Source organism: Podarcis gaigeae, assembly GCF_964106915.1.
Source record: "Podarcis gaigeae genome assembly, chromosome: 1".
Classification (NCBI taxonomy): Eukaryota; Metazoa; Chordata; class Lepidosauria; order Squamata; family Lacertidae; genus Podarcis; species Podarcis gaigeae.
This window is the reverse complement of record NC_139678.1, coordinates 33,207,015-33,232,465: the sequence shown is the minus strand read 5'-3', so window position 1 is coordinate 33,232,465 and position 25,451 is coordinate 33,207,015. Positions and strand designations below refer to the sequence as shown.

The 25,451-nt window shown below is 45.9% G+C and overlaps 1 protein-coding gene across 1 annotated transcript in view; it reads right to left on the bottom strand.

Annotated features, from left to right (window-relative positions):
• Window positions 1-1,768, bottom strand: part of NKX2-8 (NK2 homeobox 8) — a 54,245-nt gene extending 52,477 nt beyond the window's left edge. Inside the window, exon 1 of the mRNA XM_083741947.1 lies at window positions 1,429-1,768. The gene's annotated coding sequence lies outside the window, so the exon portion shown is untranslated. The remainder of the gene's footprint in view (window positions 1-1,428) is intronic.
• Between the last annotated feature and the right edge of the window lie 23,683 nt (window positions 1,769-25,451).

The following is a 25,451-nucleotide window of genomic DNA, read 5'->3' as shown; positions in this document are numbered from 1 at the left end:
TGCAGTACTAAAGGTACTAGGCTGACTGACAAACAGTTGGCATTTTTTACATTTTATTAAAATGTAAATGTTATTAAAATGATTTAATAGAGCATACACCATTAAACATATCAGAGTGCTTACTGTTCCACACAGACCTATAACACTTCTCACCTCACAGTGTTTGCTTGGGCCTCACCATAAATAATCTGGCTATGGACCTGAGTTTAGCCTTTCACACTGATGGCACTGGGACAATCAAGAGTACCATAATTTTGTAAACAGAATTCAGTTTGAATTATCAAAGCTACATCTGAAGCAGGCAACAAATATATTTCATAAGATTCATTAATCTACAGTGCATCTTATTTTATATTACAGGGGTTTACAATAGGTACTTGCTGATGCCAAAAGCAACCTGATAATAATTTCGAAGGGGTGGTAGTGACTGAGACAATTACTTATATATTTTTTCCTCTTATCCTAAATAACTAAGAGCTTTGCACCAAACATATACATCATGTTTCTGTTAGAAGTAGTAAACCTTTCCTTTGCTACTGACCTGTGGAGACCTTATCCTGAAGGCGACTGAATTATTTTCTGTGATGGATAACCAAGAAGAAACCAGTTTACCAGCTCAGTTGGTTAGAACATATTGCTGATAATAGCAAGGTTGCAGGTTTGATCCAGCTACATATTCCTGCATTGTAGGGGGCTGGACTAGATGATCCTCACGGTCCCGTCCAATTCTATGATTCTAAGTAATCCTTTAAATTTTCGATGTAAAGTACCCCAAAGTCTTATATTTTAGTACCTAAAATATGGGTTTAGAAAGGGGGAGATCAGACATAGTAAATAAATAAACCATGACTCCTCTCCCTCAACAGAGCAAAGGGTTTTCCAGGAATAGATCAGCAACTAAAGTTGCAATCCTAGGCACACTTACTAGAGAATAATCATTACCAGATATAACCTCTCCATTCTTAAAGAAATCAGCCCTGAGTGCTCACTGGAAGGGCAGATCCTGAAGCTGAGACTCCAATACTTTGGCCACCTCATGAGAAGAGAAGACTCCCTGGAAAAGACCCTGATGTTGGGAAAGATGGAGGGCACAAGGAGAAGGGGATGACAGAGGACGAGATGGTTGGATAGTGTTATCGAAGCTACCAGCATGAGTTTGACCAAACTGTGGGAGGCAGTGGAAGACAGAAGTGCCTGACGTGCTCTGGTCCATGGGGTCACGAAGAGTCGGACATGACTAAACGACTAAACAACAACAAATCATTACCAGCCACAGTGTAACATTACTTCCAAATAAACACGCATATGATAATGTGAATGGTGGAAGGAAAGAACTGTAGTTAGTGATGGTTTAAAGCTATCAATGAATCCAGAAGACCTCTTTATTATGTGACAGCTTAGTATGCAATGGAATTAGTTTGTGCTCACCTGAGATGTCCCATCAATGGGATGGTTCCCATTAGGATTAATTATTTCAAGTCAGCACTCAGGTTTTCTCTGAAGACGTGTTGCTTCCTTGCTGTGATGACTACAGAGCAGGGTCAAAGGCTTAATTTCTCATTCTAGAGCTTGGGACGGAAGAGAAAGAAACGCTGGTTATACCCATTGAATGTGGTATACCCATTGAAATTAATGGACTTAAGTTAGTCATGCCTATCCATTTCAACAGGTCTACTCTGGGTAGAATGATCATTGGATAGAACCCATTGTCTTGAAATGTATGAACATCTGTGTTCTACGATCATTACCCGAAGCATGGAACATTTTCTTGTAAGAGAGTCCTTGTATGTTTCAGTTACACCTGATGTAAAAATTCTTCTGCAGTTGACTAGAACTCTGCTTTGTTAAGCTGCTTGTGTGCAGCAGGATGTATGGGGGCAACATGGCACATGTTGCAGGAAAATAACACATGTTCTGGGTGTTGATGTCCAAGTGACTTTGTCACATGTTTCGTGATAAGTCTGCCCCTGTTAATTTACCTAAATTCTGTCACACTTCTGAGGATTTGTCAGTCCACGTGACATTTAGATCACTCTAAAAGCCACACTGGTCAGGAGTTCATCCCAGATCCAACTAGCTGAGCTGACGGATGAGTGTTCATGCACCTTTCCTGGCCATGCCTGAGAACGCGAGGGCAACCCTGAGAGTAAGGAAGAAGAGGAAGCTGCCATGCAGCGCCACCCTGTGGGCAGGTGGTTATCTAGAAGGCAGGTATGGTGGACGAACACCAGCTGATGACATGGCTCCCCAAATCAACATAGACTGTGGAAACTTCACACTGGACTTCAAGCATCTGGCATTTTGTGCCTCCCCATTCTTCCTCCAGATTCTGGGTCCTTGGTTTCCAAATGAGATGCAAAAGCTGTTCTCATCAGAAAAGAGATTTGGGGAGCCATGTGATCAGCTGGTGTTGGTCCACTGTCCAGGGTCAACACAGCCATCTACAAGGAGATTTTGGAGCGCTTCGTGCTTCCTTCCGCAGACGGACATTCATGGGGATGCTGACCTCATTTTCCAGCAGGACTTTGGCACCTGCCCACACTGCCAAAAGTACCAAAACCTGGATCAATGCCCATGGGATTACTGTGCTTGATTGGCCAGCAAACTCGTCTGACCTGAACCCCATAGAGAATCTATGGGGCATTGCCAAGAGAAAGATGAGAGACATGAGACCGAGCAATACAGAAGAGCTGAAGGCTACTATTGAAGCATCCTGGTCTTCCATAACATCTCAGCAGTGCCACAGGCTGATAGCATCCATGCCACACTGCATTGAGGCAGTAATTGATGCAAAAGGGGCCCAAACCAAGTACTGAGTACATATGCATGCTTCTACTTCTCAGAGGTCCAATATTGCTCTATTTGCAATCCTTGTTTTGCTGATTTCATTTAATATTCTAATTTTCTGAGATTGTTAATTTGGGGTTTTCATTAGCTGTATGCCATGATCATCACAATTATAACAAATAAAGGCTTGACATATCTCGCTTTGCATGTCATGAGTCATCTCAATTTAGTTTCACCTTTTAAGTTGAATTACTGAAATAAATGAACTTTTCCAGGATATTCTAATTTTCCGAGTTTCACCTATAAAAGGAAGTTTGTGACGTTCCCACCCAGAAAACACGTACTCTTACAAGTCCTTCCCTCTGGGATTCCTGCCAGAAATGTCCACTAGCAAAAGCTGGTCACTCATATTTCTATTATCAATTTGCGTGCTCCAGAGTAGAGAGAAGGTATGACATGATTAGGTACGCATATGTGTGTCCCCTCTGAGTTTCAGCTCCTCGAAGCTGCATCGCCAGCCTGTGCTACGATCGCCCTTCACCATTCTCAGGATGTAAAGACGGTTGACTGGCGCTCGCAGATTCAGCTGCTCTTTACAGGCCACAGCACTCAGTCTCCATGAGAAGCGGAGTGTTATGACGCTTGTGCTACCGCAAGAGGGCGCCGCAGCCCGTTGATCTTTTATTTAGCAAGAGGAAGAAAGTAGGAAATTCAAAAGCAGGTTTTGTGGTATCGCCTCCCCCTCCCCCCCCCCCCAGTTTGAAAAGAGTATAGCATCCAGAAGAGAAGAGATGCTTTCGTTTTAAAAGAAAAGACCGGGTGGGGGACCCCTCCTCCATATTTAAAGAGTGAAACAAAGGCAAGAGTTAGCTCGCTTGCTCCTAGGGTCGTTAAGAGTTAAGACCCGCCTAAGTTGCCGAGTGCTCTGCTTCCGACGGCGGACAGACAGCTCCTTTTGACAGCATCACGAGCAAGGCGTGAAGGCGACGGCCTCAAACTCTAACGCTTGGAAGGAAGTCCGTTTTGGCATCAAAAGATGCGACGAGCTGCTGGCAAATGTCCTGCTGTGGTTGCTAATTAGAGCCGAGGGAACGGGCTCGTTTAAAATCTCATATTCATGATGACTGAGTGGAGAGCCTTCAGTTTGGCTGGGATGTTTGCTTTACTTTGCACTTTTGAAGTTAAGAGAGCTATTCCTACGCGCCATAGAGTGGCAATAACGCCTTTCCAGAGGGGCGGGTTTTCTTTCTTCGCGGAAGCAAAGCAAACCATTGAGTCTCCGCAATTCTTAAATTACAACCCGATGGGAAGACACCATCCTGCCTTCTTTAAAGCAGAGCTGGGAAGCCTGTGGATCTCCAGGGGTGCTGGGACTACAATGCCCATCATCCTTGAGCCGAAGCTGGCTGGCGTTGTTGGGAGTTGGAGTCCAGCAACCTCAAGAGCAGAGTTTCCCAAATTTGAGTCTCCAGCTCTTTTTGGACTACATCTCCCATCATCCCTGACTCATGGATGATGGGAGATGTAATCCAAAAAGAACTGGAGACCCAAGTTTGGGAAACTTGTCCTAGAGGGACACGGATTCCTTTCCCCTGCTATAAAGAGACAAATACTCCCACGAAAACGTCGCTTTAAAATCGTTCAGGGCTCCATTTTTGAAAAGAAGGTGAATGGCCTCAAAGCTTCCTCTCTCAGAGCCTTTCCGTTTAAATCCCCGTTGTGCCCGGCTCATATTGCTCGCAAGCAACTGTCCAAGAAAGCATTGGACATGATCCAGCCAAAGACAAGCATATTAAAATCCTGAAACCCGAAATAGGATTGAATATGCAATGCAGTCCCATCATCACCCACAGCCCTAGTGAGTTGTGTGGGACTTGCTCCCAGATAAAAATACTTCTGCTTGGCCGGATCTTGCCCTAATTGCCCTGTCCTCGCTTGAGTTTATCCTAGACAAGGACAGTTCAGCCTTGACTTGAATCAGCCTAATTGGAGAAGGCCTGGTGGCCAAGGGGAATTTAAGGAGGTACAATGGGTTCACAATGCACAATAAGCTAAGGTGTGGACCGGCCCCTAGTCATCCAGGGAACAAGACGAGAACCAAAGAAAAGAACTCGCGCATGCGCACACTCACGCCTGCCCATCCTAATAGCTGCTCTGCAGAATGGGATTACCATTATGCCTCTGTATACAAGTTGCTGGAAATCACAAGCGGGTGGGTGGGTGCAGAACTCGGGACATGCTTGCGGGCTTCTTATTGGCTGCTACCGATCGCCCGCTGGATGCCAGAGTAGACGAGCCATTCACTAGTCGGACTCAGAGCACCAGTTACAGTGCAATCCTATGCATGTCTACTCAGAAGTAAGTTCAACGAGGTTTACTCTCTGTTAAATATAGGATTACATTACTCCAAGTGCAAGCCTATACATGTCTGCACAGAAATAAACTCCCTTGACTTCAATGGGGCTTACTTCTGAGTACACATGCATGGGATTCCACTGTGAAACTTTGGTGTGTCTGTGTTTTTTCCTGTCTCCACGATGGGGTGTTTTTTTTTTTAAGGCCACCCACGCTTATGATTTCTACCCAGAAGTCCGTTGCAGAGGAGAATGGAGGAAAAAATTACTTTCCTTAAAAAAAAAAAAAGTCAGATCGCTGAAAAGGCTGCTCTGTTATCGTAATCCTCTTTTAATAATAGTGCAATTATTAGTACTAGTACTATTATTTTTATTCCTGTCCAGTCATCTTCTGTCTGCCTTCTTCAACATCCAAATAGGTATTCACGCCAGCGGTCATGGTTCAAAAGTCTCTTGATTTGAGGTAGGTTTCTTAAATCATGTAGTAAAATGATTCTCCCTAGTTTGTTAATGAACTAGCGTGAAAACCCTGCTTTCCCAATTGAGAGTGGAAAATGGATTCCATCATCATTTTTTTTAAAAAAAATATTTCATTCGATTATACAGCAAAATAAATAGCACATTTTAGATCAACAACCACAGTAGAGGAAAAGGAATAAAGTGATCAGTGGTGCAGTTCTATTTACACTTACCTCGGAGTAAGCATCACTGAACATAGCGCAACTTACATCTGAGTAGACATGCACGCGATTGCTCTGTAACAGCACAATCTAACACTAGACACACTTACCTAGGAGATGTATAGGATTTGTGTAGTTAGGCTGCAACCCTATAACCACAGCTGGATGTAAGACATAATGGACTCAATGGAAGGTACTTCTGAGTAGTCACGTTAAAATAAAATCGAGGGCTTTTTTTTACTCTGTATTTATCTCAGTCAATTCGTATTTCACGCAGCTCTTCCCTGAAGGTGAGTCTCAATCCCATTACGAAAATAAAATAAAAGCAGCCTTCCCGTTTCCTCTCAGCACTTCTACTCTTTTTGTCTCTGGAAGCCGACCATGACGGCAATCAATAACTTATCCCCATGCCAAAGTAACGTTCAGTCAACATCGGCAGCTCCAAAATCTCATGAAACGATCCAAAGGGACCCGAATTAAACCATATTACGTTACTCGCGAGACAATAGCAAACAAAGCTAGATTAAAACAAAACAACAACAACTCGTTTGTGCATAAGCATTTTTACTAGCAAGTAAACTCTGTAAAATAAATTTAAAAAACAAATGCATATTTCTAGGTTGCAGTTGCTTATAGTGCTTCGGAGAAGGGCGCACGAGCCTGTTCCATCCCAATGGATGTGAGTTTATTCAGCATGAAACTGCGCCCTGTTTTATGAGCCGCAGAAATAGACATCCCTTTGAAGTCAGTGGTAAACAACATGCATTGATTCCTATGGTTTCCTAATGCTGTTCCTTTCTGAAATGCACCCGGAATTCTCGGGCTACCAGGGTAGAGACAACAGCACCGTACTCTGGGGCAGCTCTAACAGAAAGAGGGACACACTTTTCCTCCAAACTAGGATCCAGTTTCTCCTCGGAACGATTCCACCGCGGGAGCGTCCGCTCTACACAAGCCAGGGATGGTCCTGTGTCCTGTTCTGCTAACTTCTTTGGCCACGATCCTAAGGCAGCCCAGTGAGCTGAGCTTCAGCCCATTGCAACCGACGAACTTGCGCCTCCCCTAGCCCCTCCAACCCGAGGGTCGGCGTTTGTGTACCTGCAAGAATCACCCAAGGGATCTAAAGGGAAGTAAGGCAGACACACACGCACGCACACACACACACGCACACGATCCTAAATACATTTCACCTGGAAATGCGTCGCGTTCATCGTAGCGGCGCTTTCTTATTTAGGCTGCCCGCTTCAAGGCAGTTCCTCCTGAAGTCAGGTTTATGGAAACGCACCTTGAATGGAGGGCCCCACAGAACAGGGGCACAGAATAAGCCCCTATTCAGCAGCAGCGAGGCCGGCGCGGGCCAGGCGCGGGTTGAACGCGAGTTCTTAGCCCCGGGCGAAGTGTCAGTCATTCCCTGCTCTTTGATCTTTCCACCGGGATTTGGAGCTCACCATAACAACTTTCTGGTATAGCGAGGGGGATGTTTTAAGATGTATCCCCCCCCCCCCATCTTAAAAGATTCCTTCTCCCTTTAACCTCACCACCGCACCAGCTCCCCGTTATATTTCATCTTTGGCGCCTTCTCTTTGTATGGAGAGAATGCAGGATGGAGACATAAATTTCCCCATCCGATATGAACTCTGGTTCTGTTTTCTTTCTTCCCCTTTCCCTCCTTCTTTCCTTCCTTCTAGCTATTGAATGTATTTATATCCCTCCGCCGTCTCCGAGGGGCACGCTTCTCCCCCTCCTCATTTAATCCCCACAACAACCTTGTGAGGTAGGTGAGGCGAAGAGGCAGTGACCAGCCCGAAGGTCACTTTGAACCCTGGCCTCCCGGGTCCTAGTCTGACACTCTAAGCGCGGCACCGGACCTTCCTTCCTTCCTCTCTCTCAGCTTCATTTTGCAAAAAGGATACCTATCATCTGATTATAAAGTTAGAGGAAGGAACAGATTAGGCGGATAGCATTCCTGGGTGAAATGAAATCGTGAAGCTGAGGCTCCAATACTTTGGCCACCTCCTGAGAAGAGAAGACTCCCTGGAATAGACCCTGATGTTGGGAAAGATGGAGGGCACAAAAAGAAGGGGACGACAGAGGAGGAGACGGTTGGACAGTGTTCTCGAAGCTACCAGCATGAGTCTGACCAAACTGCGGGAGGCAGTGGAAGACAGGAGTGCCTGGCGTGCTCTGGTCCATGGGGTCACGAAGAGTCGGACACGACTAAATGACTAAACAACAACAACAAATAATTTCTGGGTGAGGAGAAGCACATTAAAAGCACTACTTGGAAAGATCAAGCAGTGGGAGGCGAGTGATTGCTTAGGGAGTGTGGGATCCACGTTCCCCTCTGTCCCCCTTTGTTGCCCCATGTGAAATTAGGGTTTCTCCCTTGCAGCTGTGATCCACATTGAACTAGAAAAGCTGCCTGAGTTCTGGGACCCCAGAAGGACCTCGGAGAGACAGGGCAAGCGGCCCTCCGCCTGCTCAGACGCAGCCCAGCAACCGAGAGAGGCTCATCCGGCCGAGATTCGTCCGCAGTTCAGAAGGGGAGAAATGAAGATTAATGGCCTCTGCGCGCCCCGCTCCCGAGGAGGCAAGAACTGCAAAGTGGCTGTCGCAGAGCCTCGATGCGTGTTTTTAGGGTTCACACTGTTCGGATCCCAAAGCGGCGTCATCATCCCATTGCATGATGCGTTTGTCCTTGAGCGGAAAAGATCCCCAGTGAAAGACAAATATGGGTTTCTTTTCTTCTCTCTCCCCTCGTTTTGTTTTGTTTTTAAAAAATCCTTAAGGGATGTAGGTGCGGGGAGGGGGGGAGGCTGCAAATTCAAACCATTTCGCCCAGATCAAATGGCCGAGCCTAGCGAAGCGTGAACCGACGCGCAAGTTTCAGGTTTAAAACATCTTCAGGACTGTAACTGGAGCTCCGCACAAAAGAAGGAAAAAGGGAGATGCAATTCATTGGTTTTGTTTGATGGTTTGGGGGTGTTTGCTTTTTTTAAGAGTTATGCGCAGAACATTTCAGGCCAAAAAGATAAGCATTTTCCGCAAGATGTGAGATGTCATAATTGTCACTAGGCATTGTAACTAGTTGTTGTATTCTTATTGCATATATCTTTTGTATTTTTTTCTGTATTATTATGCGAGTGCCAGCGTGGTGCAGTGGTTAGAGTGTCGGACTAAGACCTGGGAGACCAGGGTTCAAATCCCCACTCGGCCATGAAGCTCCGTGGGTGACCTTAGGCCAGCCACCGCCTCTCAGCCGTGACCTACCTCGGGGGGTTGTTGCGGGGATTAATTCAGGAGGGGGAAGAACCTTGCACGTCACCTTGAGTTCCCTGGAGAGGACGGTGGGATATTAATGCAATAAATACATAATACTAATATGTTCTTTTGTCATTTTGAGGACCTTTGAATCACAAAGTGGTAGGTCAAGGCACCATGAGTCTAAGGGGCCGCAAAACTCTGGTCCGATGCGGTCGCCCCTCTGGAAAAAGGGTCAACATGAGAATTTTTGTGCTGTCCTATTTTAGAGAGACTGTGTGGGCTTAAGGCTGGCAGCAGGGGTCCCAACTTGAATATAATATTGGGAGGGGGGCAGATAAGCCCTGTGCCCCTATAATAGATCACAATACACCATTTGCACCGACACCATTTGAATGGCAATGCCCATCAACTTTGGGGAGCCTGGAGCCCTCAAATATGTCAGGGGGTGTCGAAGGGAGTCGGGACCTCGGCCCCTAGGTGTCGACTCCTATGGCTGGCAGCTTCACACGTTCACATACGTGCACTAGATGACGATAGGCTTGATGGCAGTTGAATATGCATACAGAAACAATGGAAAAGTTCTGGGTCTGCGAGAGAATGTTAAAGGTGGGTATCCGTATTAGTGTATTTCTCCCTGCGAGTCACAAGTGGATACTACTACCTTCTAGCGGTGGGTCAATAGCATCCTATTATCTCATTAATGCGCCGCGCTTGCGCTCTCCACAGCCTATTTCCATGAAAGCAACTTGAATCGTGTCGCTATACCGAAACTTTAACCAGAGAGAGCTCTTTTCGTTTGCAATCTCAATTAGGCTTCAGCTGCTGCTGTGTTTTTTTTAACTAAAACAAAGAACAGGGCAAAACCAGATGGGTTTTCTTTAGACTGTTTGAAAAGGTTACTCTCCCTATTCACCTTGATCCAGTCAGGAGGCCTTTGTCATCCGATGAAAGATGCTTTGTATGTCCCCAGGCCATCTTCCACCAAATCAGGCTCTTCCATTGGACAGAGAGGCCGTGACACCGCGTCTCCCTCCGGCCAATGATTCGGCAGTTCGATTTACGCTCCATCTCTCAGCCGGGGCAGCGCAAAGCCAGGGTCCCCTCCCTCCCCACAACAAACCCTTCATAAGAAAGATGAATGACTCATCCATCAAGCTCCAGCTTTTGGGATTGAACTTGAGACTTGCTGAGATTTGCGGATGTGCAGTGAACCGCAGCTTGAACTTTGGTAGCTAGGCCAGAACCCTGAAACCTGATGAATGACTTTTGTCACAACATATATACAGATACATATATAAACCTGCGGATCTCTAGACGTTAGGGAGGGTCAGAAATGCTTAAAATGGCAGCCCAACCTCTACCAGATCTCTCCTCTCTTCTACAGGACTTAATCGGAGGCAGGCTCAGAATCTGTTTTGATTGCCAGGTCTCCAGAACCATTGCAAAAAAATAAAACCTAGCTCAAACTGTGCTTCCACACAGGCTGTGAAACGTCTGGCTACGGAATAAGGCTGCATGTTTTGATTAAGAGTATAGCTGAAATGAAACAGCATTGTGACTTAAGCCTAATTCTCAATGAAGTGGTAAACCTGTGTCAGGACTGTACCACATTGCAGACTGTGGGTGGGCTTGGTGTGACGGAATGTTCCTCCAGGAAAAAAAACCCACCCTCCTTCCTGACATTAAATGAGCAGAGTCCTTTTGTATGGAGAAGCATTAAATCCTCCAAATAGAAATTACGTCGTTTGTTTGAAGTGGAAATGTTGAGGCACAGTTTACCTCTCGAAGAACCGTACCTAAAAGTGCAAACAAGGATTCCGAAAGTTCTAGGTTCGAATCTGAACTCGCCAGGTGGTCTTGGACAAGCCGCTGCTTGACGTGATTCATTAGGCGTTCCTGTATCTCTCTGGTTAGATTAATGATTCTCCACACTTAATTGTTACAAACAATGGGGGGTATGATTAGGTATGCATGGCAAAGGCTTAATTCCCTTTGTTTTTGTTTTCTAAGGAGGAGGTTATTGTCTCATCTGTTTTGATAGCATTGGCGTTGTTCTTATGGGGTGTATGTAAATCAAGAAAACCAATGTCATAAATGCTTTAAAACTACTTCTACAGCCCAAATCTTTAGAAGAGGCCTTTGGATTGAGGACGCAAGCACTGTATGCTGAAAAAGAACCCAGGCTGTGGTCCTTGTTGTTCCCATGCTTGGGAAAAGTTTAACTTAGGCAAATAAGCGGGAGGGGGGAGGAAGGAGGGGAAGTTTAATTTGCATATCATTTTCCTGTATCAGATTCCAACTTTTCTTAATGCAGAAGTTGAGTTAGGTCCGCACAAAGTAAGGTTTCTTTAGGTATCTGAAGAAGTGTGCATGCACACGAAAGCTCATACCAAGAACTGACTTAGTTGGTCTTTAAGGTGCTACTGGAAGGATTTTTTTTTTTTTTTTTTTGACTATGGCAGACCAACACGGCTACCTATCTGTTTAGAAACCACAGTCCAGGGCATATTATCATACTGAACTGGAGGAAAGGCAAAACAAAAAAAATTCCTTCCAGTAGCACCTTAAAGACCAACTAAGTTAGTTCTAAGTTAGTTGGTCTTTAAGGTGCTACTGGAAGGATTTTTTTTTGTCTTGACTATGGCAGACCAACACGGCTACCTATCTGTAACTGGAGGAAAGGCGTTAGTGTGACCTTCTGCCAGTCAAGACTTTCACACTGTGGAGGAGGAAACTGTGGGAGCAAGGCAGGCTTCTTCCCCAAACAGAAAACGTGTGTTGCAGAGATTGCTCTTCTCTCTTCCACTCCTTCGCCCAACTGCTTTCCCCAACTTTGATCACTAGTTGCCCAAATGATGTGACAAAACAGTGAGTGGGACAGCAGTTGCTAATAGGAAGTCCTGTCTATAAACTATTTGTAGAGGATATTAGTACTATTATTAGCTGTATTCCAAACTTTTTGAGGTGCTTTGTGGTGTGAATGGTATCCAGAATACAGAAAGCAAGACTTTCTCTTTCCAGATTCCTGTTCCCCAAATGTTAGACCAGAGTTGGATGGCTAAACTGGTTGGTGATGATGGAAGCTGTTCTACAATAATACTTTGAGGACCCAAGGATAAAGATCATTGTGTTGTTGGAAGCGTAGAATGGCCAATAGATCGGGGGTGGGGGGGACAGGAGGGCCCTTGGGTCTGGGCCAAATATTCAATTTTTTGGCATTTGATAATTTTTGCAACTTGTCTTTATGTACATCGAACCACAGTGTATGACATACTCTCACAGCTTAAGATTTGCACATTTAAGCAAATAAGAAATGTGATTTGGTAAAAGACTTTTTTTTGTTAATTGCTAAAAATTTGGCCATAGTGAAGAGTTTTTAAATGTTCATCATTTTAATTTTAAAATATTAGTTCTGCTGTTACAAAAGTAGACAATGAGGAATGTGTGCTCTCAGATCAGCTGATTATGGAAATGAACAAGTCAGTCTCCTTTTGGCACCTTATTTTCTGTTTCAGTGTTGCCATTTTAAAATTTTTATTAGGGCATTGAGGCCTGAAAAGGTGGAAGCCTCTCTGGCCCTGCCCCCCCCCCCGGACTTGTAAGAGGGTCTGAAAAGGAAGCAATCTTTGCCCTTAACCTGATGGATGGAAAGTTACATCTGAAAATTCTGTATAGACTCTTTTAGAGCACAAAAGTAAAAGGAGTAAACAGAGAGTAAACAGAGCGTTTGTGACTCCTTTTAGTGTGACTATTATGCTCTTTCCTTCCTTCTTCCCTTTGGAGGCTAGATGGTGTAAGCAGTTAGGCTCCTAACTACCTGGTGTGACTAAACTATTTGCTCCCTTGGACTGAGAGCATGCAGCACTCTGTCTCTCTGCTCTTTTCAGACATGGATTAGGGTATTATTAGATGACAACCCATCAGTCATCTCACTGAACTGCCAGGTATCTTTAGGGACACACAGAGAGGCAGACAAATACATTTGTTTGGAGCAGGCTTCCTCAACCTCTGCCCTCCAGATGTTTTTGGCCTACAACTCCCATGATCAGGGATGACGGGAATTGTAGTCTCAAAAGATCTGGAGGGCTGAGGTTGAGGAAGCCTGGTTTGGAGGAGGAGGAGGAGGAGGAGGAGAAGAAGAAGAAGAAGAAGAAGAAGAAGAAGAAGAAGAAGAAGAAGAAGAAGAAGAAAGTGTACATTCCAATAGACAAATAATAAACAGACATTTCTCTTGGTTAGGGTGGTAATCATATCCTGATGGAATGTATCCAACCTTGGAGATGATTTAGCCCAGCTCAGAGTTCCTAAACAAGAAACACCAACAGGCTGCAGTGGCTTCAGTTTTGAGGAAAGAGAGACGCTCACAAGTGTGCTGTTTCTTCATCTAGTGAGGTTCTGCTGAAGAAACATCAGCCCTAGGACCTAGCCACTGAGTGATTTCTAAAACAGGGGCGGAGAACCTGTGGGTCTTCCAATGTTGCTGGAGTCCAGTTTCCATCAGCTCTCAGTCAGCATAGCCAACCTGGAGTCTAACAACATGTGGGAGAACCACACTTTGGGTCTACAGCTACTAAGGTGCTGTGGTTAGACTGTTGGACTAGGACCTGGGAAGTCTTACATCTCCATTCATCCATGAAGCTCATTGGAGGACCTTTGGTCAGTCACAGTCTCTCAGCCTTACCTACTTCACAGGGTTATTGTGAGGATAAAATGGGGGGGGGGGGCACTTTGAGCTTTTTGGAGAAAAAATGAGATATAATTATAATGATTCATTAATAGCATAATATCAGTAGTAAGTAAGTAAACGAATAAATAAAGGATCTACACTACACCTTTTAGACGAGCTTCAGACCTGAACGACTGTCTTCTCTTGATTCCCAAACAAGGAAAGCTGCTGGCCGTAGTTCTGTTCATAGACCAAGTTCCTCAACAAATCTACAGCTCCTAAAGTTTTCTATGGTGCTGGACCAATGTCTAGTGCTGAGGCTTAATCCCAACTGGAAGTTTCCCTCTGATCCTGTTCCTCTGACACCCATTCCCAGGCACCTGTGAGTAGTCATATCTACTCACCGGCAGGAAAAATTCATTCTTGCTCATTCACCTACCTCAGCAGGAAACACACACAAAGATGTCTCCTCCTCAAGGTAAAGATGAAGAAGAAAGTAGGAAATGAGGGCAGCAACCCTGAGAGTATTAAACTGAAGGAAGATGAGTAGGTCACCACAGGAATGACATTCTAGGAAAGTTACAGATAGGTAGCCGTGTTGGTCTGCCATAGTCAAAACAAAACAACATTCCTTCCAGTAGCACCTTAAAGACCAACTAAGTTAGTTCTTGGTATGAGCTTTTGTGTGCATGCACACTTCTTCAGATACAGTCTAGGAAAGTTGAAGGTTCCTCTTTATCTACTCTTCCCATGCAGGAATATCACCCTACAGTGCAAGCTGGATTGCATCCCAACACTTCCAACAAGGAACACATTCCACGCATTTGATGGATCAATGAATAATAGAAATCTAGGGTTGGAAGGAACCTCAAGGGTCGTGTAGACCAACCCTTGCAATGCAGGAGTCACAGCCAAATAATTATTGACGACAGACGGCCATTCAACCTTGTTTAAAAGCCTTCAGTGAAAGAGAGCCCACCACAATCCGAGGGAGTCCGTTCCACTGTCACAGCTCTTACCGTGGACTCGACTGAGCAAAAGTTTATATGTCATGAAAAAGTGTTAGTCTTTAAGGTGCCAGAAGACTCTTGGCTGTTTTTGCTTCAAGAGACTAACACTGCTGCTCTCCTTTGGTCACTGATCTCAACAAAATGGCTGCTACTGCTTTGCCCGGAGTTCTACGCATACCTTTGAAATCCATGATTTTTTTGTCAGTATAATATGACTTCGAGTTAGTCACAGCCTAGAGAAAATAGTACCGTTGCCTTACAACCTGGGGAATGCAGGCTTTCCAGTTACACTGAACTCTTCGTCATTGAGCTTAGTAAAAGGATTATTCTATATTCACATCTAGAAATAACAAAACTTGGCCCCATTTACGCTGGCACATCTTTTACGTATTTTCAGTCAATGGTCTTTTACACATTCCTGCGATTAAAAAAAACGGAAACAAACCGATGTCCCGATAGGATTTATGTTCCTAGAAAAAGACTCTTATTGTCCCTCTGACGCCGAATGGGTTCTAACTTCACTTTGTCCAACCGCAGGGAAGCAAACGAGGCAGGACTCCTAACATCTCAGCCGTTTCAGCAATGCAGAGGTTTGATTCTTTTCCATCCCTGGAACATCCTTGAAATAAACTGCAAGGTTATAGGCTGAAAGGATCAGATCATAAACAAGTATATAGGACTGAATTCATTATGCGGTTATTTCTAGACTCCTACTGATTCTCTGGAAAAGGGAGTTACGTTAGTTCAAAGGTGGCTTTTAAAAAAATGCCCAAAGGGAAAAGAAGGAAAAAAATATTGCAGAATAGCAGGCGCGAGATTCTGATCTGGATCGGCCCCCTCGGCAGTTATTTACTTTTTAAAAAACAACAACAATTAGTGCAATTGTAAATTCGGTGAATGGAGTCGCGCCTAATTTGGCTCAGAGTTAGGAACCAAGTATGTGTAAACGGAAACCCTCATTTCTAAATATTCCGGTTTGCCTCAAGCAAACGATATATAGCAAAACCATGCGATTTCCCACAGTCGGAAAAGCACATCAAAGATTGTGCCAAATAATATGTTTTACAGCCTCTCCCAAAACTCAGTTATTTGATAGCGCCCTTGTCTTCAGCGGCAGTTATTTACAGCTGTCTTAGTTAATTTTAGGGGAGCTGCGGTTTGCTTTCTTGGGTAACATTTATATAAAGCATGATCCCGGTTCAGGAGCGCCACCATTCACTTCAACGGGGCCTGCGCGGCAGAGCTCCCAGTTCCCGGGAATTCTGCGCAGGAGGGAAACAGAAGCTGCTAAATTACTCACTTAATCACTCAGTATTTCTTTTAGACATGCGTGGGCACACATTATCTTTTCAGGAGAAGATTAAAAATGTTCCCCTCGGGTATTTTAAACACCCACACACGTTTTTCCCCCTCAATGGAAACCTTGATGTACATCCCTCTATTATTCCTCCCTTCTCTCCAGGCACCGCTAATCGCAGGTGGTCGTGCGCTGCTTTTGTTGTTTTTAAATTGTGTGTTTTTCAAGTGCAACAAGTCTACATTGCCTCCTACTTGAGGCATTCCGTATGAATCCCTGACACATACGAACCTGAGTGTATGTCCCAGACGACAGCTTTTATACCTAACCCCAAGTGAATAAATTCGGGTTCGGTGTTTTTTGGGAAACTGCAGTACGATCAGCACCTGCAGCCTGAGTCTGTGCATGTCTACTTGGGAGCAAGTCCCACTTAATTCAATGGAGCTTTCCCCCAAAGATAGGAGCCAACTCCTAGGGGCCGTGGTCCCTTCGCCCTCCCCCATAAAATATTTGAGGGACCCGCCCACCCGTTGATGGACATTGCCATTCAAATAGTGTGTATGCGCCACATCCTGTGATTGATTATGCGGGACGGGGCTCACCTAGGCCCCCCAAATGTGCCTAGGATTTCCGCTTTGATGCTGATGGTGATGGAGGAGAAACACTCCTGCATCCTTTTCTGCCCTGACAGTCTGACTCCCTGAATCCGGTTGAGACTGATTTGCTGTCACTCATCATTGACAGAACCTGGTAACGACCGGATTTCAGGTTCTCAGAAAGTGGAACAGGGGGTTTCGTTTTCTCTGTCTTTTATCCCAGTGATCAGAGACTCATTTTGCAATCTCTTTTGCACCTTTAGAGGTGAATTCAGTGATGCCTGCAAAACGCCCTTTTGGGATTGTGATAAAACTGCAGTCTTGGGGGAACAGCTAGACCACTCCGAGATATCCCCCCCCCCTTCTTCCAACCCCACCCTCCTTGTGTTTAACTTCAAGGCAGCTGAAGTTTTCTGGAACTCAGAAATTTGCTCATTATTTTGTGGCGTTTTATTCGATCCCAGTAAAGGTATTACCTTACTGTGGATTCTAGATTACCCCGCCCCCTGCTGGCCAATTTATCAAATTGGCTGCCTATGCTGTACCTATTGAGGGCGGGCACTCCTAGTGCTGATGACATCAAATGCAGAAGCGCTCAAAACGGGTTCCCGGGTGGTGCCCTGGAACAAATTTACCTCCTACTCACTGGCATAGGTTAATAATGCTGACATAAATACTACCACTCCTGCTATTGCAAATATTTCCCCTTGACAGTTCCATCCACAAACCAAACAAATGGAAGGCTTACACTGGAGCCTATTCCAGTCTGGTTCCTTTGAATGGAACTAAGAAATAAATCCGAACTGCAGCCTGGTCGCATTGAAGGGATGGCAAGTTCAGTGCCAGACACGCCTGCGAACCATCTTTACTCAAGAATAAATCCCACTTATTGGAGTGGGGTTTGCTCCTAAGTAAATTGCCTTACTCGACTCTACAGGGACTCGCTGATCGCTTCCTACACGATTCTTTATTTTAATAGTTAGGTCCTTTGTGTAGAGATTTTCAAAAGGGATACATGACAAATCTGAAGAATCATGAACTGTGCAGGCTGTTTATGTTAGCCAGATTTAATATGTTTCCCTCGATGATAGTAAGAGGAAGATATTTAGCTCTCCCAGAAGCAGAGCGTCTCTGCAAATGTAGTAAACAGGAACCTGATACTTTGGAGCATATTTTCTTTTCTTGTGATTTTGGCATTTATGCAGAAGACAATTATTGGAGGCCTTGCAACTCAACAGGCTCAATTCTATGCCACCAACGGTTCAGGACCTGCTCTCGGACAGGAATGATCAAATTACTTTAATAGTGGCTGAATTTCTGAGTGCTGTCCATGTAGACAGACGGGGCCATTATTAAGAGATTTAGTGGTTCATGATTGATCGGTGATGTGGTAGTGTTATATTGTATTATTTATGCAAATTGATTTGCTCTGGAGTTAAAGATCTGACTGGGACAAACCTTGTTATGCTGAATTCGTATTTTTCACAATTTGTATACGGTGTTTGTTTGATAATGTGTGGTTTGCTGTGCCTAATAAAGGATTGACTTTTTAGTTAGGTTCATTGCTGGACAGAAGAGAACCTCTTCACTCTCTTTGAGAGATTGGCTTGGAAAAGGAATTGTTTAAATGTCACCTGTCCTCCACGAAATCGTGGTAAATGAAATTATGGGGGGGGGGGGAGGTGGAATCAGCGCGAAGATTTATCCTGAAATATTGAGTTCAAGGCTTGAGGAGGGGGTTGTCTTCAAGTGAAAGCCGTATAATATCCCACTCCCCGTTTGGAAATGGATTTCAGAACACCATATTATACCAAACAAGGAGTCTCATGGCAACTTAACTTCATATAGTACAGGGCAATGCCCTTGCAGGAATACAATACAAGCTGTTCAATACAATCCCAGCACTTCTAGCATTCTGTTTATGGCTAATATTGGATGTAGCCCTTTATCTAGAGAAGAAAACCCTCTCTGCCAACGGAAATTATGCCAAATAACTTCAGTTTAGCTATTTGTTGAAAGCTGGCAAATGTTCGAGATATTCTTAAAAGGTATTTTTTTTATTAATGATTTTTTTAATCGTAAAAATTATGTGTTGGAGAAATAAGCAGGCTGTAGAAATTCAGCAGCGGGTTAATGTTTCCTGTCACTGTTTGGATATCCCTTCATTTATTACTGGCAGAAATTCACAAGCAATTTACTCCTGAGTAGCCCTGGAACTGACTTCAGTGGGCCTTAGCACTCAGACAAGTGGTTTGTAAGCGGAAGCTTGTCTCTCTATGTTTGTAAAGGCCTCGATCCAGGAGGAGGAATGATTGGGTTGTTTTCATTGCCGAGATCCGGTCCCATTCCACTGAAGGCAGCGGGAAAATGTTTCTAATGTCCATCAACAGCAAATGAGACATTTCAACTCACCTGATGCCAGGAAAAAGCCCCTTCAAATATTTCCCCCCGTCCTTGTTTAATTCGGTTCTTTAATTTCTCTCCTCGCCATCAAGGCACGACATGTGAGAAATAAGCAACAAGAGGACCTAAAGACCTTTCCCAAAGTGGATCATCACTTCTGCCTGAGACAACCATAGTCCCAAAATTAAAATAGACGACCCTAACACCTCGTTTCATCATCTCAATAACCAACACCGCGTCCCTCAAACCTAAAACGCCGCCTAGCCCGAGGCAGTCCTCTAGATGGCGCTGTTACAAGGTAATCCGAAAGCCCGCTCAGCCTTGTTGAGACCGAGAAAATTGCCCAGACATTCCCAATTGCTCACTATAATTGAGGACAGAACAATGCGGGCTTTCCCCCCGCCCCATCGACTCTAAATTCATGTAACATGTGACAAATGAGAAACCGATTTCTTTATTAAAACCAAATACGCTTTTAAAATCCGGCTTTCCGCAGCTTTTGAGCTCGAGACGTTAAAATGTGTATATTTTCCTTTGTGCTGTGATTAAAAAAAAATAAAAATAAAGAGATTGCTTAAAAGAATACAAACGCAAATGAGCTGAGTGCTGCACATTTCAGTCCAATGTGTTCTCCAGGAAAACCCTAATTAGACACTGGCTAGTTTCCATCCAATGAGACCAGCAAGGAGCAAGTGGAGGCAAAGTTATTAAAATAGCCAAAGCAACTAACACATCATTAAGGAAAACCAACCCATCAGTCCAAGCAGCCAAGAGCAGGCGCAACTTGCGACGCGGCGCTGTTCCTCCCGGGCCGCCTTGAAAGTCAAGATCTCGCCCAGGGCGGCAGTCCTGCTGCCATTGACAGACTCCAACGACCGCGAGCAAAGGGGATCTTGACCAGCAAGAGGCAGAATAATTGGGGAAGGCTGGGAGAACCGTCCGCGGGGAGTCTGGGGTGTGGGTGTGTGATTTTACAGTTTGTGAAAAATAAATGCACTTTATTCCAGCTGTTCCTGTGTACTTTAAATTAATTTTAACGCCATGATCATTTCCCCAATGGAAACTCGGGACACACCGAGGCGCGGGGAGGAAGCGTTAATAGCGCTACGCCAATATAATTTCTTTCTTTCTTTCTTTCTTTCTTTCTTTCTTTCTTTCTTTCTTTCTTTCTTTCTTTCTTTTTTCTTATGCCCCTCCCCCCCACCTCCTGGAATAAGGAACCCTCTTTCGGCTGGATCTCTCTGCTCCCTCACGCGGATCTTCTGCCCAAGAGGCCTTCGTTTTCAAACCCGCTTTTCAGGCGGAGCCTTCAAGCTGCGTCCCCAGTGAACGATCAAGGCGATTTATGGCGCGCAATAGCGCTGGCTTAGGAGCGAATGAATCCCATCAAATTGATATGGATTGGCCTTCCCGAGAGGGAATTAAAACTAGACAGGCAGCCGTAACGAAGAAGACTTGACAGGCCAAGCGCAGGGGGTTAGATATGGGGCAGAGACCCAGAGGCAAGCCTTAGACTTTCTCCCGGTTTCTTGGGAACGTTGTAGGGTCGTGACCACTGCAGAAGCGCGGCTGGACGCCTTAAGAAAGGCGCCAACACAGCCTCCACCCCGAAATTCCTTGGTTTGCACCGTTCTCAGCCCTTTTGTCGCCAATTGCACTTTTAAGACCAAACAGAATTTCCCGGTTCCCATACTCGCAATCCAGAGAACATTAGCCACATTTAGCAGCCGATCCTAAACGGATTTGCGCGGAAAGTATGCCCGGTGGGAATTTTTTCCCCATCAAATAGAATGCATAGGCATAGCTGTCAACGTTTTCCTTTTTTTAAAAAGGGAAATTCCCTTATTCCGAATAGGATTCCTCGCAAGAAAAGGGAAAAGTTGACAGCTATGCGCATAGGAGTGGTAGGCTTAACTGTGAGGTAGACCCATTGAATAAAGCGGCGCTTACTGATGGGTAAACATGCAGTTGGCTCGAGGTACGGAGGCCATGAAACTCAACAGGCGTCGGGGTTAGTCGATTTCCATGGGACCTAAACACAACTGATTCTCGCCGGATCGGGGCCACGGTCTTCCCTGTTGTTGGCGGCGCCCGGTCTCTTCCCCCCTCGCCCGCCCCACACACCTCCAGCGTGAAACTTTCTTTTCACGCGTAAAAGTCTCGTGCACTTGAGCACGACTTGGGAGCAGTCGAAGTGGCTTCTGGATTTTTGTTTGATTTGGCAAGTCGGATTCTCTCCGCTCCTGCCGAGAATTCCCTCAACAACATCACGTCTTAGACGTGACTCTCCACATCCAAGCGAAAGGCAAGCCCCCTCTGCAGAATGTGGGAAGGAGATAAAGGGCCTTTTCTTCAATTAAGTGTCTTGAGGGAACATGGGAAAGCCTCAGATTCATTATTTAAAAACGATTAAAATTCCACAGCAAAATCCTTATGCATCCATGAGGGAGAACATCTGATCATAATGGCTACATGTGCATGCACGGAATCGCGAGGCAAAGGGTTGTTTCAAAAGCCCAAAAGCGCCGCAAGTATTATATCGGCGTTCGTCGGCGCAGTTGGGAAGCCGTGTGTACAAATGCGGTACACAAAAGGAGGATTGATTTCAAAGGAGAGGAAACACCAAGACTGGCGTGCGCCTATCTCAAGAATGAAGCCGCAAGCCGCGGAAGACAAAACATTTGGATTAAAGCCGCTCGGTGGCAGCCGGATCCCCAGCAAGTTGCTCAGAAGTCCGCCCCATTGACTTCAATGGAGCAAATATACACCTCAGGTTAAAGAATCCCTGACAGATGGCCATCCAAATCTGCTTGGGCCATTCCAAACTTCACCACATTTCCGCAAAGAAAATGGGAGCTTGTGATGTCCAAGTCTCACTCTCTGAGCAGCCTGTTATCACGCAGTTAGACGAGTTTAAGCCCAGTTAAATCAATGAGAGGTTGGTGTGTCTTCACTCTGCAGAGCATCGAGCTGCTGCTCGGAAATGAGGCCCAATGATTTATCTGAGGACTTCTCGGGTAGTAGATGCACTCACTAAAAGGAGCTGTTGTGTGAAGGTTCCTAGACCCAAGCCCGATCCTATATCCATGTTGTTGATTCAGAACAGAAGGAAGCACCTGGGATTTGCTTCCCACGAAAACTGGAAGCTGCCAGACCTTTGGTCTTTCTGACTTAGTCCTAGCTACCATGAGTGGCTCAAGGGTTTCAGACAGAGGACATTCCCAATGGTAGCCGGAGTTACTGAGGATCGAACCAAGGACCTTCTGCATGCGCGCAAATCATCGGCACTGAGCAAAGGCCCTTTTCCAATAGCATGAGACGATTGCCAGTATGCCAGCCTCTATTAAGGCCAGTGCTGCAGACCATTTGGGCTATGGATAAAAAAGTAAGGGAGTTTCCAAGCTGCTACCAGAGGAAGGAAGAGGGGGTCCTCCTTCTTAGTTAGAGAGAAGATGCGGGAGGGGTTGCCACCTCAAATCACAAATTTCTCGAATGATTTCAGAGGCAGTTCATGGGGCTCCTGTCAAATGGGTGTTTCAGAGAGCGCAGAGGAGCAAAGGGTCGTTTTCTCAAGCTGGTCTTTGAGCTACGTCCTCAGCAAATGGGGGAGCCGCCTCCCTCCTCGCTCTCCAAGAATATTGTGAAGGTCATTCTCACCTCACTTCTTCAGACTGGAGAAACAAATGTTCAGAAGGAAAGCGCCGTCTGGGGGCGGGGGACTGTCACCCGGTCTGCCGGCAGCCAGCACCATTTACAAGGACCCCGATTCTAAGGAGGCCCTCTGGCTGATGTCCATCCAGGCCGTCCGAAATGTGCTTACTCGGAAGTAAATCTCGCAGCGTACAGCTTCTTTGCAAGGTTGCAATTCCGTGCACATCCTTGTAAGGAAACCGCATCGCTTCGCCATACTTGGCTTCTTGAAATTACCGGCTTGAGGCCCGGTCCTATGCTATGCGTGTCCCCTCTGAATGGGGACAAAGCCGGGCAAAGACACTCGAGTTCAGCTAAGTCAAGGGAACTTCGGCTTCGCCTGGTTCGCGATAGAACTGGAAATAAAAGTATCTCAGCAACATGTGTGGCCCATCTTGCATCATCCCCACCAGAGGGGGCTTTTCACTTCCAAGTAAATGTGCTTCGGATGGTTGTTAATGTGGTGCCTTCAAACACGTGATTAATGTGTGAGTCGCACCAGGTTCCTAAACACGTTCGTGTGAACGCGAATTCTGAAACCAGTGGAATTTGCTCCACGCAAGCCCCTTTCGGTCTGTGTTGTTATTTTATGCATTTGTTTTAAGAGATTTAAGGGGACAGGAGTGTATACAATTACATTTCTTAAACCATTATTCTAGTTTTTTTTAAAAAACTCATCTCGGCCCAAGCGTGTTTACTGTGGAGATTTTCGAGCTGTGGTGTAAAATTATAGTCTTAGAACAGTCATTTGCAGAGGTTTTCCTTGGGTCTCTATGTCAAGCAAATCGTGGCTTACGTCTAAGCAAAATGTGCCGAGGTATATGGTTGTCTGAAGTCCGCGTCACCTTAATCTCAGATCCCTGTGGGCCACTTTGGCACGAGGGAAACGCGCTTTGCATATTCTCAGAGACTCTGCAGCACTAGAACATATGAAGGGCCTACTGGATCAGACCAACGGCCCATCAAGTCCAGCAGCTTGTTCTCACAGCAGCTTCCAGGTGCCTGTGAGAAAAGTGCAGGCAGGATTCGAGCACCAGAGAGAGCGCTCTTCCCTCTGATTTCCAACAGCCTTGCTGCCTCCAGCTGTGGAGACAGAGCAGAGCCACTATGGCTAGTAGCCCTTGATATCCTCCTTATCCTTCACGAACATGCCCAATCTACTTTTAAAGCCATCCAGATTGGTGACCACTACTGTCTCCTATGAGTTCCATAGTTTCACCAGGCGCTGCTTGAAGAAGGACTAGCGGGGCCAAGACAGGGTTCCGATTAGAATCATAGAATCATAGAGTTGGAAGAGACCACGAGGGCCATCGAGTCCAACCCCCTGCCAAGCAGGAAACACCATCAGAGCACTCCTGACATATGGTTGTCAAGCCTCTGCTTAAAGACCTCCAAAGAAGGAGACTCCACCACACTCCTTGGCAGCAAATTCCACTGTCGAACAGCTCTTAGTCAGGAAGTTCTTCCTAATGTTTAGGTGGAATCTTCTTTCTTGTAGTTTGGATCCATTGCTCCGTGTCCTCTTCTCTGGAGCAGCAGAAAACAACCTTTCTCCCTCCTCTATGTGACATCCTTTTAAGTTCTGCGATTAAGTTCTGCGAGCAGAGCTCTCCTGAGTCACCTCACGTGGTGAGGCTGCATAGAATCATAGTATTGTAGAGTTGGAAGGGACCCCTAGGGTCATCTAGTCCAACCCCCCAAGCAGGAATATCAGCTAAAGCATCCGTGACAGCCATCCAACCAACCCAGGCTTCCTCAAACTCTGCCCTCCAGATGTTTTCGGCCTACAACTCCCATGATCCCTAGCTAGCAGGACCCAGTGGTCAGGGATGATGGGAACTGTAGTCTCAAAACATCTGGAGGGCCGAGGTTGAGGAAGCCTGATTCATCCTCTGCTTCCAAGGAAGCGGATTACGCAGCTACATAACCTGAACGCTTCCCACCCAAACACTGAACCGAGCGCCGGCGAGGAGAGACGCGCAGAGAGAGGACCTCCTTCTGCTCTCCAGAAACTCAGCCGCCAAGCCTTCCCCTTTCCTTCCCTCGCCCCCGGCCCCATCCAGCATCTCCGCTCTCGGCGCGAAGCCTCCACAGACGCCCCTCCTGTCCTTCCCCAGAGGCCGCGTCTCTGTCCGAATTGTTATTTTTCCTTAGGCGTTTGGAATAACACCCACTGCAGTTTGGCCGCGGCGCTCGGAAAAAGCGGCATTCCTGCTCTCCCCGGCGCAAGGCCGTCCTCGCCGGCGCTTCGCGGAGACACTCGCATCCTTGTTAATTTCGGCCGGGCCAGCGCTTTTATTGTGCAATCAATCGTCCCCGGGAGCAGTTCATTGGCCCGGCCTCCCTCCGGCCGCCTGAATATCTCTGTGTGTCTTGAAGCTCCAGGAGACCCAGCGGAGAAGAATGACCCCATATGCCATTTTGTTTCCCACCTCGACATCCAGCCGGTTTCAACGCACACAGGGGACTTTGTCCAGGAAGAAGGGGGGGGCGGGATGGGGCTTAGGCGTTTTATTTAAGTATTTCGGTTTATTGGAGGCTGCTGCTGCTGCGCTTTCAGACTGACGTCCCAGGCCAAAAGGTAATGTCTGTGGAAGTAGCTGGGTAGGAATCGATCTAGGCCCGCGCACTGCGATGTCACAGAATCATAAAGCCCAAAGGGACCCAAAGGGTTCTCTAGTCCAGCCCCCTGCGATTAGAGCCC